We start from the raw sequence: 17,869 nt of genomic DNA, 5'->3' as shown, positions 1-17,869 counted from the left end.
CTGAACAAAGACAACAGTGAACACAGAAAATAGTGAACACAGAAAAAAATGTGAACACAGAGAACACTGAAAACAGAGAACACTGAACACAGAGAAGAGTGAACACAGAGAACAGTGAACACAGACAACACTGAACACAGAGAATAGTGAACACAGAGAACAGTGAACACAGAAAACAATGAACACAGAGACCTATGAACACAGAGAACAGTGAACACAGTGAACACTGAACAAAGAGAACATTGAACACAGACAACAGTGAACACAGAGAATAGTGAACACAGACAACAGTGAACACAGTAAACAGTGAAAACAGAAAGCAGTGAACACAGACAACACTGAACAGAGTGAATAGTGCACACAGAGAACAGTGAACACAGAGAACACTGAATACAGAGAACAATGAACACAGAGAACACTGAAATCAGAGAACTCTGAACACAGAGAACAGTGAACTCAGAGAACACTGAACACAGACAACAGTGAACACAGAGAACACTGAACACAGAGTGAACAAAGAGAACAGTGAACACAGAGTGAACACTGAGTCCAGTGAACACAGGGAAAGTGAACACAGAGTGAACACTGAGAACAGTGAACACACAGAACAGTGAACACAGAGTAAACACTGAGTACACTGAACACAGAGAATGTGAACATAAAGTGAACACTGAGAACATAGAACATAGAACATAGAAGAATACAGCGCAGTACAGGCCCTTTGGCCCTCGATGTTGCGCCGATCCAAGCCCACCTAACCTATACTAACCCACTATCCTCCATATACCTATCCAATGCCCTCTTAAATGCCCATAAAGAGGGAGAGTCCACCACTGCTGCTGGCAGGGCATTCCATGAACTTACGACTCGCTGAGTGAAGAACCTACCCCTAACTTCAGTCCTATATCTACCCCCCCTTAATTTAAAGCTATGCCCCCTTGTAATACCCGACTCCATACGCGGGAAAAGGTTCACACTGTCAACCCTATCTAACCCCCTAATCATCTTGTACACCTCAATCAAGTCACCCCTAAACCTTCTTTTCTCGAATGAAAACAGCCCCAAGTGTCTCAGTCTATCCTCATACAATCTTCCTTCCATACCAGGCAACATCCTGGTAAACCTCCTCTGCACCCGTTCCAGTGCCTCCACATCCTTCCTATAGTATGGCGACCAAAACTGCACACAATATTCCAGATGCGGCCGCACCAGAGTTTTATACAACTGCATCATGACCTCAGGACTCCGGAACTCAATTCCTCTACCAATAAAAGCCAGTACGCCATATGCCTTCCTCACCGCACTATTTACCTGGGTGGCAACTTTCAGAGATCTGTGTACATGGACACCAAGATCCCTCTGCTCATCCACACTACCAAGTATCCGACCATTAGCCCAGTACCCCATCTTTTTGTTATTCTTCCCAAAGTGAATCACCTCACATATGGCTGCATTGAATTCCATTTGCCACCTTTCTGCCCAGCTCTGCAGCTTCTCTATATCCTGCTGTAACCTCCCACATCCTTCCTCACTGTCAACAACTCCTCCGACAGTGAACATAGACAACAGTGAACACAGAGTAAACACTGAGAACAGTGAACACAGAGAACAGCGAACACAGAAAACAGTGAACACAGAGACCTGTGAACACAGAGAACAGAGAACACAGGGAACACGGAACACAGAGAACAGTGAACACAGACAACAGTGAACAGAGAGAACAGTGAACACAGAGAACACTGAAAACAGAGTGAACAAAGAGAACGGTGAACACAGAGTGAACACTGAGTACAGTGAACACAGAGAAAGTGAACATAGAGTGAACACTGAGAACAGTGAACACAGACAACACTGAACACAGAGAATAGTGAACTCAGAGAACGGTGAACACGCAGAACAGTGAACACAGACAACAGTAACACAGAGAACAGAGAACACACGGAACAGTGAACACAGAGAACAGTGAACACAGACAACAGTGAAAAGAGAGAACAGTGAACACAGAGAACAGTGAACACAGAGAACACTGAAAACAGAGAACACTGAATACAGAGAACAGTGAACACAGAGAACAGTGAACTCAGAGAACACTGCACACAGATTGAACACAGAGTGAACACTGAGGACAGTGAACACAGAGAAAGTGAACACAAAGTGAACACTGAGAACAGTGAACACCGAGAACAGTGAACACAGAGAACACAGAACACTGAGTGAACAAAGAGAACGGTGAACACAGAGTCAACACTGCTAACAGTGAACACAGAGAAAGTGAACACAGAGTGACCACAGAAAACAGTGAACACAGAGAACACTGAAAACAGACAACACTGAACACAGAGAACAGTGAACACAGAGAAGAGTGAACACAGAAATCGGTGATCACAGAGAATAGTGAACACAGAAAGCAGTGAACACCAAAATCAGTGAACAGAGAACACTGAAAACAGATAACACTGAACACAGTGAACACTGAACACAGAGAACAGTGAACACAGAGTAAATGAAAGGACGGTGAACACAAAGTGAACACTGAGTACAGAGAACACAGAGAAAGTGAACAGAGAGTGAACACTGAGACCAGTGAACACAGAGAACACTGTACACAGAGAAAACACTGAGAACAGTGAACATCGAGAATAGTGAACACAGAGAACAGTGAACATAGAAAGCAGTGAACACAGAAAACACTGAAAACAGAGAACACAGAACACAGAGACACGTGAACACACAGAACAGTGAACACAGAGAATACTGAACACAGAGAACAGTGAACACAGAGAACAGAGAACACAGCGAACACTGAACACAGAGAACAGAAACACAGACAACAGTGAACACAGGAAACAGTGAACACAGAGAACACTGAAACAGAGAACACTGAACACAGTGAACACAGAGAACATCGAACACAGAGAACAGTGAAAACAGACAACACTGAACAAAGAGAAGAGTGAACACAGAGAACAGTGAACAGAGAGAACAGTGAACACAGAGAATAGTGAACAAAGAGAACAGTGAACACAGAAAACAGTGAACACAGAAAACAGTGATCACAGAGAACACTGAAAACAGAGAACACTGAACACAGAGAACAGTGAACACAGAGAACAGTGAACTCAGAGAACACTGAACACAGAAGAGTGAACACAAAGTGAACACAGAGTGAACACTGAGTACAGTGAACACAGAAAAAGTGTGCCCATAGTGAACACTGAGCAGAGTGAAAACAGAGATCAGTGAACACAGAGTAAACACTGAGAACAGTGAACACAGAGAACAGTGAACACAGAGAACAGTGACCACAGAAAACAGTGAACATAGAGAACACTGAAAACAGAGAACACAGAGAAGAGTGAACACAGAGAACAGTGAACACAGACAACACTGAACACAGAGATCTGGGAACACAGAGAACAGAGAACACAGGGAACACTGAACACAGAGAACAGTGAACACAGACTACAGTGAACGCTGAGAACAGTGAACACAGAGAACAGTGAACACAGAGAACAGTGAACACAAAGAACAGTGAACACAGAGAACGGAGAACACAGGGAGCACTAAACTGAGAGAACAGTGAAAAGAGAGAACAGTGAACCATGAGAACAGTGAATACAGAGAATAGTGAACACAGAGAACAGTGAACACAAAAAACAGTAAACACAGAGAACACTGAAAACAGAGAACACTGAACACAGAGAAGAGTGAACACAGAAAACAGTGAACACAGAGAATAGTGAACACAGAAAACAGTGAACACTGAGAACAGTGACCCAGAGAACACTGAAAACAGAGAACAGTGAACACAGAGAACGGAGAACACAGGGAGCACTGAACAGAGAGAACAGTGAAAAGAGAGAACAGTGAACCATGAGAATAGTGAATACAGAGAATAGTGAACACAGAGAACAGTGAACACAAAAAACAGTGAACACAGAGAACACTGAAAACAGAGAACACTGAACACAGAGAACAGTGAACACAGAAAACAGTGAACACAGAGAATAGTGAACAAGAGAACAGTGAACACAGAAAAGAGTGAACACTGAGAACATTTGCCCAGAGAACACTGAAAACAGAGAACAGTGAACACAGAGAACATTGAACACAGAGTAAAAAAAGGACGGTGAACACAGAGTGAACACTGAGTACAGTGAACACAGAGAAAGTAACAGAGAGTGAACACTGAGAACAGTGAACACAGAGAACAGTGAACACAGAGAACAGTGAATACAGAAAACAGTGAACACAGAGAATAGTGAACACAGAGAACAGTGAACACAGAAAGCAGTGAACACAGAAAACACTGAAAACAGAGAACACAGAACACAGAGAACAGTGAACACACAGAACAGTGAACACAGAGAATACTGAACACAGAGAACAGAGAACACAGGGAACACTGAAAACAGAGAACACTGAACACAGAGAACAGTGAACACAAAGAACAGTGTTATCAGAGAACACTGAACACAGAGAACAGCGAACAAAGAGAAGAGTGAACGCAGACAACACTGAACAAAGAGAACAGTGAACACAGAAAACAGTGAACCCAGAGAACACTGAAAATAGGGAACACTGAACACAGAGAACAGTGAACTCAGAGAACAGTGAACACAGAGAACAGTGAACCCAGAGAATACTGAAAACAGAGTGAACAAAGAGAACGGTGAACACAGAGTGAACACTGAGTACAGCGAACACAGAGAAAGTGAACATAGAGTGAACACTGAGACCAGTGAACACAGAGAACACTGTACACAGAGGAAACACTGAGAACAGTGAACATCGAGAATAGTGAACACAGAGAACAGTGAACACAGAGAATAGTGAACTCAGAGAACAGTGAACACAGAGAAGAGTGAACACAGACAACAGTAACACAGAGAACAGAGAACACACGGACCACTGAACACAGAGAACAGTGAACACAGACAACAGTGAAAAGAGAGAACAGTGAACACAGAGAACAGTGAACACAGAGAACACTGAAAACAGAGAACAGTGAACACAGAGAACACTGAACACAGAGTAAAAAAAGGACGGTGAACACAGAGTGAACACTGAGTACAGTGAACACAGAGAAAGTAACAGAGAGTGAACACTGAGACCAGTGAACACAGAGAACACTGTACACAGAGAAAACACTGAGAACAGTGAACACAGAGAACAGTGAACACAGAGAACAGTGAATACAGAAAACAGTGAACACAGAGAATAGTGAACACAGACAACACTGAACACAGAGATCTGGGAATACAGAGAACAGAGAACACAGGGAACACTGAACACAGAGAACAGTGAACACACGGACCACTGAACACAGAGAACAGTGAACACAGACAACAGTGAAAAGAGAGAACAGTGAACACAGAGAACAGTGAACACAGAGAACACTGAAAACAGAGAACAGTGAACACAGAGAACACTGAACACAGAGTAAAAAAAGGACGGTGAACACAGAGTGAACACTGAGTACAGTGAACACAGAGAAAGTAACAGAGAGTGAACACTGAGACCAGTGAACACAGAGAACACTGTACACAGAGAAAACACTGAGAATAGTGAACACAGAGAACAGTGAACACAGAGAACAGTGAATACAGAAAACAGTGAACACAGAGAATAGTGAACACAGACAACACTGAACACAGAGATCTGGGAATACAGAGAACAGAGAACACAGGGAACACTGAACACAGAGAACAGTGAACACAGACTACAGTGAACGCTGAGAACAGTGAACACAGAGAACAGTGAACACAGAGAACAGTGAACACAAAGAACAGTGAACACAGAGAACGGAGAACACAGGGAGCACTAAACTGAGAGAACAGTGAAAAGAGAGAACAGTGAACCATGATAACAGTGAACACAGAGAACAGTGAACACAGAGAACAGTGAACACAAAAAACAGTAAACACAGAGAACACTGAAAACAGAGAACACTGAACACAGAGAAGAGTGAACACAGAAAACAGTGAACACAGAGAATAGTGAACACAGAAAACAGTGAACACTGAGAACAGTGACCCAGAGAACACTGAAAACAGAGAACAGTGAACACAGAGAACACTGAACACAGAGAACAGTGAACACAGAGAACGGAGAACACAGGGAGCACTGAACAGAGAGAACAGTGAAAAGAGAGAACAGTGAACCATGAGAATAGTGAATACAGTGAATAGTGAACACAGAGAACAGTGAACGCAAAAAACAGTGAACACAGAGAACACTGAAAACAGAGAACACTGAACACAGAGAACAGTGAACACAGAAAACAGTGAACACAGAGAATAGTGAACAAGAGAACAGTGAACACAGAAAAGAGTGAACACTGAGAACATTTGCCCAGAGAACACTGAAAACAGAGAACAGTGAACACAGAGAACACTGAACACAGAGTAAAAAAAGGACGGTGAACACAGAGTGAACACTGAGTACAGTGAACACAGAGAAAGTAACAGAGAGTGAACACAGAGAACAGTGAACACAGAGAACAGTGAACACAGAGAACACTGAACACAGAAAACAGTGAACACAGAGAATAGTGAACACAGAGAACAGTGAACACAGAAAGCAGTGAACACAGAAAACACTGAAAACAGAGAACACAGAACACAGAGAACAGTGAACACACAGAACAGTGAACACAGAGAATACTGAACACAGAGAACAGAGAACACAGGGAAAACTGAAAACAGAGAACACTGAACACAGAGAACAGTGAACACAAAGAACAGTGGTATCAGAGAACACTGAACACAGAGAACAGCGAACAAAGAGAACAGTGAACACAGACAACACTGAACAAAGAGAACAGTGAACACAGAAAACAGTGAACACAGAAAAAAAATGTGAACACAGAAAACACTGAAATCAGGGAACACTGAACACAGAGAACAGTGAACTCAGAGAACAGTGAACACAGAGAACAGTGAACCCAGAGAACACTGAAAACAGAGTGAACAAAGAGAACGGTGAACACAGAGTGAACACTGAGTACAGCGAACACAGAGAAAGTGAACATAGAGTGAACACAGAGAAAGTGAACACAGACAACACTGAACACAGAGAATAGTGAACTCAGAGAACAGTGAGCACGCAGAACAGTGAACACAGACAACAGTAACACAGAGAACAGAGAACACACGGACCACTGAACACAGAGAACAGTGAACACAGACAACAGTGAAAAGAGAGAACAGTGAACACAGAGAACAGTGAACACAGAGAACACTGAAAACAGAGAACAGTGAACACAGAGAACACTGAACACAGAGTAAAAAAAGGACGGTGAACACAGAGTGAACACTGAGTACAGTGAACACAGAGAAAGTAACAGAGAGTGAACTCTGAGACCAGTGAACACAGAGAACACTGTACACAGAGAAAACACTGAGAACAGTGAACAAAGAGAACAGTGAACACAGAGAACAGTGAATACAGAAAACAGTGAACACAGAGAATAGTGAACACAGAGAACAGTGAACACAGAAAGCAGTGAACACAGAAAACACTGAAAACAGAGAACACAGAACACAGAGAACAGTGAACACACAGAACAGTGAACACAGAGAATACTGAACACAGAGAACCGAGAACACAGGAAACACTGAAAACAGAGAACACTGAACACAGAGAACAGTGAACCCAGAGAACAGTGAACACAGAGAACAGTGAACCCAGAGAACACTGAAAACAGAGTGAACAAAGAGAACGGTGAACACAGAGTGAACACTGAGTACAGCGAACACAGAGAAAGTGAACATAGAGTGAACACTGAGACCAGTGAACACAGAGAACACTGTACACAGAGAAAACACTGAGAACAGTGAACATCGAGAATAGTGAACACAGAGAACAGTGAACACAGAAAGCAGTGAACACAGAAAACACTGAAAACAGAGAACACAGAACACAGAGAAACGTGAACACACAGAATAGTGAACACAGAGAATACTGAACACAGAGAACAGTGAACACAGAGAACAGAGAACTCAGAGAACACTGAACACAGAAGAGTGAACACAAAGTGAACACAGAGTGAACAGTGAGTACAGTGAACACAGAAAAAGTATGCCCAAAGTGAACACTGAGCAGAGTGAAAACAGAGATCAGTGAACACAGAGTAAACACTGAGAACAGTGAACACAGAGAACAGTGAACACAGAGAACAGTGACCACAGAAAACAGTGAACATAGAGAACACTGAAAACAGAGAACACAGAGAAGAGTGAACACAGAGAACAGTGAACACAGACAACACTGAACACAGAGATCTGGGAACACAGAGAACAGAGAACACAGGGAACACTGAACACAGAGAACAGTGAACACAGACTACAGTGAACGCTGAGAACAGTGAACACAGAGAACAGTGAACACAGAGAACAGTGAACACAAAGAACAGTGAACACAGAGAACGGAGAACACAGGGAGCACTAAACTGAGAGAACAGTGAAAAGAGAGAACAGTGAACCATGAGAACAGTGAATACAGAGAATAGTGAACACAGAGAACAGTGAACACAAAAAACAGTAAACACAGAGAACACTGAAAACAGAGAACACTGAACACAGAGAAGAGTGAACACAGAAAACAGTGAACACAGAGAATAGTGAACACAGAAAACAGTGAACACTGAGAACAGTGACCCAGAGAACACTGAAAACAGAGAACAGTGAACACAGAGAACACTGAACACAGAGTAAAAAAAAGGACGGTGAACACAGAGTGAACACTGAGTAGAGTGAACACAGAGAACAGTGAACACAGAGAACGGAGAACACAGGGAGCACTGAACAGAGAGAACAGTGAAAAGAGAGAACAGTGAACCATGAGAATAGTGAATACAGAGAATAGTGAACACAGAGAACAGTGGACACAAAAAACAGTGAACACAGAGAACACTGAAAACAGAGAACACTGAACACAGAGAACAGTGAACACAGAAAACAGTGAACACAGAGAATAGTGAACAAGAGAACAGTGAACACAGAAAAGAGTGAACACTGAGAACATTTGCCCAGAGAACACTGAAAACAGAGAACAGTGAACACAGAGAACACTGAACACAGAGTAAAAAAAGGACGGTGAACACAGAGTGAACACTGAGTACAGTGAACACAGAGAAAGTAACAGAGAGTGAACACTGAGAACAGTGAACACAGAGAACAGTGAACACAGAGAACAGTGAATACAGAAAACAGTGAACACAGAGAACAGTGAACACAGAAAGCAGTGAACACAGAAAACACTGAAAACAGAGAACACAGAACACAGAGAACAGTGAACACACAGAACAGTGAACACAGAGAATACTGAACACAGAGAACAGAGAACACAGGGAACACTGAAAACAGAGAACACTGAACACAGAGAACAGTGGACACAAAGAACAGTGGTATCAGAGAACACTGAACACAGAGAACAGCGAACAAAGAGAACAGTGAACACAGACAACACTGAACAAAGAGAACAGTGAACACAGAAAACAGTGAACACAGAAAAAAATGTGAACACAGAAAACACTGAAAACAGGGAACACTGAACACAGAGAACAGTGAACTCAGAGAACAGTGAACACAGAGAAAAGTGAACCCAGAGAACACTGAAAACAGAGTGAACAAAGAGAACGGTGAACACAGAGTGAACACTGAGTACAGCGAACACAGAGAAAGTGAACATAGAGTGAACACAGACAACACTGAACACAGAGAATAGTGAACTCAGAGAACAGTGAACACGCAGAACAGTGAACACAGACAACAGTAACACAGAGAACAGAGAACACACGGAATACTGAACACAGAGAACAGTGAACACAGACAACAGTGAAAAGAGAGAACAGTGAACACAGAGAACAGTGAACACAGAGAACACTGAAAACAGAGAACAGTGAACACAGAGAACACTGAACACAGAGTAAAAAAAGGACGGTGAACACAGAGTGAACACTGAGTACAGTGAACACAGAGAAAGTAACAGAGAGTGAACACTGAGACCAGTGAACACAGAGAACACTGTACACAGAGAAAACACTGAGAACAGTGAACACAGAGAACAGTGAACACAGAGAACAGTGAATACAGAAAACAGTGAACACAGAGAATAGTGAACACAGAGAACAGTGAACACAGAAAGCAGTGAACACAGAAAACACTGAAAACAGAGAACACAGAACACAGAGAACAGTGAACACACAGAACAGTTAACACAGAGAATACTGAACACAGAGAACAGAGAACACAGGGAACACTGAAAACAGAGAACACTGAACACAGAGAACAGTGAACTCAGAGAACAGTGAACACAGAGAACAGTGAACCCAGAGAACACTGAAAACAGAGTGAACAAAGAGAACGGTGAACACAGAGTGAACACTGAGTACAGCGAACACAGAGAAAGTGAATTTAGAGTGAACACTGAGAACAGTGAACACAGAAAACAGTGAACACAGAGAACAGTTAACACAGAGAATACTGAACACAGAGAACAGAGAACACAGGGAACACTGAAAACAGAGAACACTGAACACAGAGAACAGTGAACACAAAGAACAGTGGTATCAGAGAACACTGAACACAGGGAACAGTGAACACAGAGAACAGTGAACACAGAGAACAGTGAACTCAGAGAACACTGAACACAAAGTGAACACTGAGAACAGTGAACACCGAGAACAGTGAGCACAGAGAACACAGAACACAGAGTGAACAAAGAGAACGTTGAACACAGAGTCAACACTGATTACAGTGAACACAGAGAACACTGAAAACAGACAACACTGAACCTAGAGAACACTGAACACAGAGAACAGTGAACACAGAAAACAGTGAACACAGAGAACACTGAAAACAGACAACACTGAACAAAGAGAAGAGTGAACACAGAGATCAGTGAACACAGACAACAGTGAATACAGTGAACAGTGAACAAAGAGAACAGTGAACACAGAAAACAGTGAACACAGAAAACAGTGAACACAGAGAACACTGAATACAGAGAACACTGAACACAGAGAACAGTGAACACAGAGAACAGTGAACTCAGAGAACACTGAACACAGAGAAGAGTGAACACAAAGGGAACACAGAGTGAACACTGAGTACAGTGAACACAGAAAAAGTGTACGCAAAGTGAACACTGAGAAGAGTGAAAACAGAGATCAGTGAACACAGAGTAAACACTGAGAACAGTGAACACAGAGATCAGTGAACACAGAGAACAGTGACCACAGAAAACAGTGAACATAGAGAACACTGAAAACAGAGAACACAGAGAAGAGTGAATACAGAGAACAGTGAACACAGACAACACTGAACACAGAGATCTGGGAACACAGAGAACAGAGAACACAGAGAACACTGAACACAGAGAACAGTGAATACAGACTACAGTGAACGCTGAGAACAGTGAACACAAAGAACAGTGAACACAGAGAACGGCGAACAAGGGAGCACTAAACTGAGAGAACAGTGAAAAGAGAGAACAGTGAACCATGAGAACAGTGAATACAGAGAATAGTGAACACAGAGAACAGTGAACACAAAAAACAGTGAACACAGAGAACACTGAAAACAGAGAACAGTGAACACAGAAAACAGTGAACACAGAGAATAGTGAACAAGAGAACAGTGAACACAGAAAAGAGTGAACACTGAGAACAGTGACCCAGAGAACACTGAAAACAGAGAACAGTGAACACAGAGAACACTGAACACAGAGTTAAAAAAGGACGGTGAACTCAGAGTGAACACTGAGTACAGTGAACACAAAGAAGAGGGAACACAGAGAACGGAGAACACAGGGACCACTGAACAGAGAGAACAGTGAAAAGAGAGAACAGTGAACCATGAGAATAGTGAATACAGAGAATAGTGAACACAGAGAACAGTGAACACAAAAAACAGTGAACACAGAGAGCACTGAAAACAGAGAACACTGAACACAGAGAACAGTGAACACAGAAAACAGTGAACACAGAGAATAGTGAACAAGAGAACAGTGAACACAGAAAAGAGTGAACACTGAGAACAGTGACCCAGAGAACACTGAAAACAGAGAACAGTGAACACAGAGAACACTGAACACAGAGTAAAAAAAGGACGATGAACACAGAGAGAACACTGAGTACAGTGAACACAGAGAAAGTAACAGAGAGTGAACACTGAGCCCAGTGAACACAGAGAACACTGCACACAGAGAAAACACTGAGAACACTGAACACAGAGAACAGTGAACACAGAGAACAGTGAATACAGAAAACAGTGAACACAGAGAATAGTGAACACAGAGAACAGTGAACGCAGAAAGCAGTGAACACAGAAAACACTGAAAACAGCGAACGCAGAACACAGAGAACAGTGAACACACAGAACAGTGAACACAGAGAATACTGAACACTGAGAACAGAGAACACAGGGAACACTGAAAACAGAGAACACTGAACACAGAGAACAGTGAACACAAAGAACAGTGGTATCAGAGAACACTGAACACAGGGAACAGTGAACACAGAGAACAGTGAACACAGAAAGCAGTGAAAAGAGAGAACAGTGAACACAGAGAACAGTGAACACAGAGAACACTGAAAACAGAGAACACTGAATACAGAGAACAGTGAACACAGAGAACAGTGAACTCAGAGAACACTGAACACAAAGTGAACACTGAGAACAGTGAACACAAAGAACAGTGAGCACAGAGAACGGCGAACACAGGAGCACTAAACTGAGAGAACAGTGAAAAGAGAGAACAGTGAACCATGAGAACAGTGAATACAGAGAATAGTGAACACAGAGAACAGTGAACACAAAAAACAGTGAACACAGAGAACACTGAAAACAGAGAACACTGAACACAGAAAACAGTGAACACAGAGAATAGTGAACAAGAGAACAGTGAACACAGAAAAGAGTGAACACTGAGAACAGTGACCCAGAGAACACTGAAAACAGAGAACAGTGAACACAAAGAACACTGAACACAGAGTTAAAAAAGGACGGTGAACTCAGAGTGAACACTGAGTACAGTGAACACAAAGAACAGTGAACACAGAGAACGGAGAACACAGGGACCACTGAACAGAGAGAACAGTGAAAAGAGAGAACAGTGAACCATGAGAATAGTGAATACAGAGAATAGTGAACACAGAGAACAGTGAACACAAAAAACAGTGAACACAGAGAACACTGAAAACAGAGAACACTGAACACAGAGAACAGTGAACACAGAAAACAGTGAACACAGAGAATAGTGAACAAGAGAACAGTGAACACAGAAAAGAGTGAACACTGAGAACAGTGACCCAGAGAACACTGAAAACAGAGAACAGTGAACACAGAGAACACTGAACACAGAGTAAAAAAAGGACGTTGAACACAGAGTGAACACTGAGTACAGTGAACAAAGAGAAAGTAACAGAGAGTGAACACTGAGACCAGTGAACACAGAGAACACTGCACACAGAGAAAACACTGAGAACACTGAACACAGAGAACAGTGAACACAGAGAACAGTGAATACAGAAAACAGTGAACACAGAGAATACTGAACACAGAGAACAGTGAACACAGAAAGCAGTGAACACAGAAAACACTGAAAACAGCGAACGCAGAACACAGAGAACAGTGAACACACAGAACAGTGAACACAGAGAATACTGAACACTGAGAACAGAGAACACAGGGAACACTGAAAACAGAGAACACTTAACACAGAGAACAGTGAACACAAAGAACAGTGGTATCAGAGAACACTGAACACAGGGAACAGTGAACACAGAGAACAGTGAACACAGAAAGCAGTGAAAAGAGAGAACAGTGAACACAGAGAACAGTGAACACAGAGAACACTGAAAACAGAGAACACTGAATACAGAGAACAGTGAACACAGAGAACAGTGAACTCAGAGAACACTGAACACAAAGTGAACACTGAGAACAGTGAACACAAAGAACAGTGAGCACAGAGAACGGCGAACACAGGAGCACTAAACTGAGAGAACAGTGAAAAGAGAGAACAGTGAACCATGAGAACAGTGAATACAGAGAATAGTGAACACAGAGAACAGTGAACACAAAAAACAGTGAACACAGAGAACACTGAAAACAGAGAACACTGAACACAGAAAACAGTGAACACAGAGAATAGTGAACAAGAGAACAGTGAACACAGAAAAGAGTGAACACTGAGAACAGTGACCCAGAGAACACTGAAAACAGAGAACAGTGAACACAAAGAACACTGAACACAGAGTTAAAAAAGGACGGTGAACTCAGAGTGAACAGTGAGTACAGTGAACACAAAGAACAGTGAACACAGAGAACGGAGAACACAGGGAGCACTGAACAGAGAGAACAGTGAAAAGAGAGAACAGTGAACCATGAGAATAGTGAATACAGAGAATAGTGAACACAGAGAACAGTGAACACAAAAAACAGTGAACACAGAGAACACTGAAAACAGAGAACACTGAACACAGAGAACAGTGAACACAGAAAACAGTGAACACAGAGAATAGTGAACAAGAGAACAGTGAACACAGAAAAGAGTGAACACTGAGAACAGTGACCCAGAGAACACTGAAAACAGAGAACAGTGAACACAGAGTAAAAAAAGGACGTTGAACACAGAGTGAACACTGAGTACAGTGAACAAAGAGAAAGTAACAGAGAGTGAACACTGAGACCAGTGAACACAGAGAACACTGAACACAGAGTAAAAAAAGGACGTTGAACACAGAGTGAACACTGAGTAGAGTGAACACAGAGAAAGTAACAAAGAGTGAACACTGAGACCAGTGAACACAGAGAACACTGTACACAGAGAAAACACTGAGAACAGTGAACACAGAGAACAGTGAACACAGAGAACAGTGAATACAGAAAACAGTGAACACAGAGAATACTGAACACAGAGAACAGTGAACACAGAAAGCAGTCAACACAGAAAACACTGAAAACAGAGAATACAGAACACAGAGAACAGTGAACACACAGAACAGTGAACACAGAGAATACTGAACACAGAGAACAGAGAACACAGGGAACACTGAAAACAGAGAACACTGAACACAGAGAACAGTGAACACAAAGAACAGTGGTATCAGAGAAATCTGAACACAGAGAACAGCGAACAAAGAGAACAGTGAACACAGACAACACTGAACAAAGAGAACAGTGAACACAGAAAACAGTGAACACAGAAAAAATGTGAACACAGAGAACACTGAAAACAGAGAACACTGAACACAGAGAACAGTGAAAACACAGTGAACAAAGAGAACGGTGAACATAGATTGAACACTGAGTACTGTGAACACAGAGAAAGTGAACATAGAGTGAACACTGAGAACAGTGAACACAGACAACACTGAACACAGAGAATAGTGAACTCAGAGAACAGTGAACACGCAGAACAGTGAACACAGACAACAGTAACACAGAGAACAGAGAACACAGGGAACAGTGAACACAGAGAACAGTGAACACAGACAACAGTGAAAAGAGAGAACAGTGAACACAGAGAACAGTGAACACAGAGAACACTGAAAACAGAGAACACTGAATACAGAGAACAGTGAACACAGAGAACAGTGAACTCAGAGAACACTGAACACAGATTGAACACAGAGTGAACACTGAGTACAGTGAACACAGAGAAAGTGAACACAAAGGGAACACTGAGAACAGTGAACACAGAGAACACTGAAAACAGACAACACTGAACACAGAGAACTGTGAACACAGAGAACAGTGAACACAGAGAACACTGAAAACAGAGAACACTGAACACAGAGAAAAGTGAACACAGAGAACAGTGAACTCAGAGAACACTGAACACAGAGTGAACAAAAAGTCAACACTGATTACAGTGAACACAGAGAAAGTGAACACAGAGAACAGTGAACTCAGAGAACACTGAACACAGAGTGAACAAAAAGTCAACACTGATTACAGTGAACACAGAGAAAGTGAACACAAAGTGAACACTGAGAACAGTGAACACAGAGAACAGTGAACACAGACAACAGTAACATAGAGAACAGAGAACACAGGGAACAGTGAACACAGAGAACAGTGAACACAGAAAGCAGTGAAAAGAGAGAACAGTGAGCACAGATAACAGTGAACACAGAGAACACTGAAAACAGAGAACACTGAATACAGAGAACAGTGAACACAGAGAACAGTGAACTCAGAGAACACTGAACACAAAGTGAACACTGAGAACAGTGAGCACAGAGAACACAGAACACAGAGTGAACAAAGAGAACGGTGAACACAGAGTCAACACTGATTACAGTGAACACAGAGAACACTGAAAACAGACAACACTGAAACTAGAGAACACTGAACACAGAGAACAGTGAACACAGAAAACAGTGAACACAGAGAACACTGAAAACAGACAACACTGAACAAAGAGAAGAGTGAACACAGAGATCAGTGAACACAGAGAACAGTGAACACAGAGAATAGTGAACAAAGAGAACAGTGAACACAGAAAACAGTGAACACAGAAAACAGTGAATACAGAGAACACTGAAAACAGAGAACACTGAACACAGAGAACAGTGAACACAGAGAACAGTGAACTCAGAGAACACTGAACACAGAGAAGAGTGAACACAAAGTGAACACAAAGTGAACACTGAGTACAGTGAACACAGAAAAAGTGTACGCAAAGTGAACACTGAGAAGAGTGAAAACAGAGATCAGTGAACACAGAGTAAACACTGAGAACAGTGAACACAGAGATCAGTGAACACAGAGAACAGTGACCACAGAAAACAGTGAACATAGAGAACAGTGAACATAGAGAACACTGAAAACAGAGAACACAGAGAAGAGTGAAGACAGAGAACAGTGAACACAGACAACACTGAACACAGAGATCTGGGAACACAGAGAACAGACAACACAGGGAACAGTGAACACAAAGAGCAGTGAACACAGAGAACGGCGAACACAGGGAGCACTAAACTGAGAGAACAGTGAAAAGAGAGAACAGTGAACCATGAGAACAATGAATACAGAGAATAGTGAACACAGAGAAGAGTGAACACAAAAAACAGTGAACACAGAGAACACTGAAAACAGAGAACACTGAACACAGAAAACAGTGAACACAGAGAATAGTGAACAAGAGAACAGTGAACACAGAAAACAGTTAACACTGAGAACAGTGACCCAGAGAACACTGAAAACAGAGAACAGTGAACACAGAGAACACTGAACACAGAGTTAAAAAAGGACAGTGAACTCAGAGTGAACACTGAGTACAGTGAAAACAAAGAAGAGTGAACACAGAGAACGGAGAACACAGGGAGCACTGAACAGAGAGAACAGTGAAAAGAGAGAACAGTGAACCATGAGAATAGTGAATACAGAGAATAGTGAACACAGAGAACAGTGAACACAAAAAACAGTGAACATAGAGAACACTGAAAACAGAGAACACTGAACACAGAGAACAGTGAACACAGAAAACAGTGAACACAGAGAATAGTGAACAAGAGAACAGTGAACACAGAAAAGAGAGAACACTGAGAACAGTGACCCAGAGAACACTGAAAACAGAGAACAGTGAACACAGAGAACACTGAACACAGAGTAAAAAAAAGGACGATGAACACAGAGTGAACACTGAGTACAGTGAACACAGAGAAAGTAACAGAGAGTGAACACTGAGACCAGTGAACACAGAGAACACTGTACACAGAGAAAACACTGAGAACAGTGAACACAGAGAACAGTGAACACAGAGAACAGTGAATACAGAAAACAGTGAACACAGAGAATAGTGAACACAGAGAACAGTGAACACAGAAAGCAGTGAACACAGAAAACACTGAAAA

The sequence above is a fragment of the Chiloscyllium plagiosum genome, unplaced genomic scaffold (genome assembly GCF_037043375.1).
Source record: "Chiloscyllium plagiosum isolate Xiang-an unplaced genomic scaffold, Cpla_swu_hap1 HiC_scaffold_31, whole genome shotgun sequence".
Classification (NCBI taxonomy): domain Eukaryota; kingdom Metazoa; phylum Chordata; class Chondrichthyes; order Orectolobiformes; family Hemiscylliidae; genus Chiloscyllium; species Chiloscyllium plagiosum.
This window is presented reverse-complemented; position numbering follows the sequence as displayed.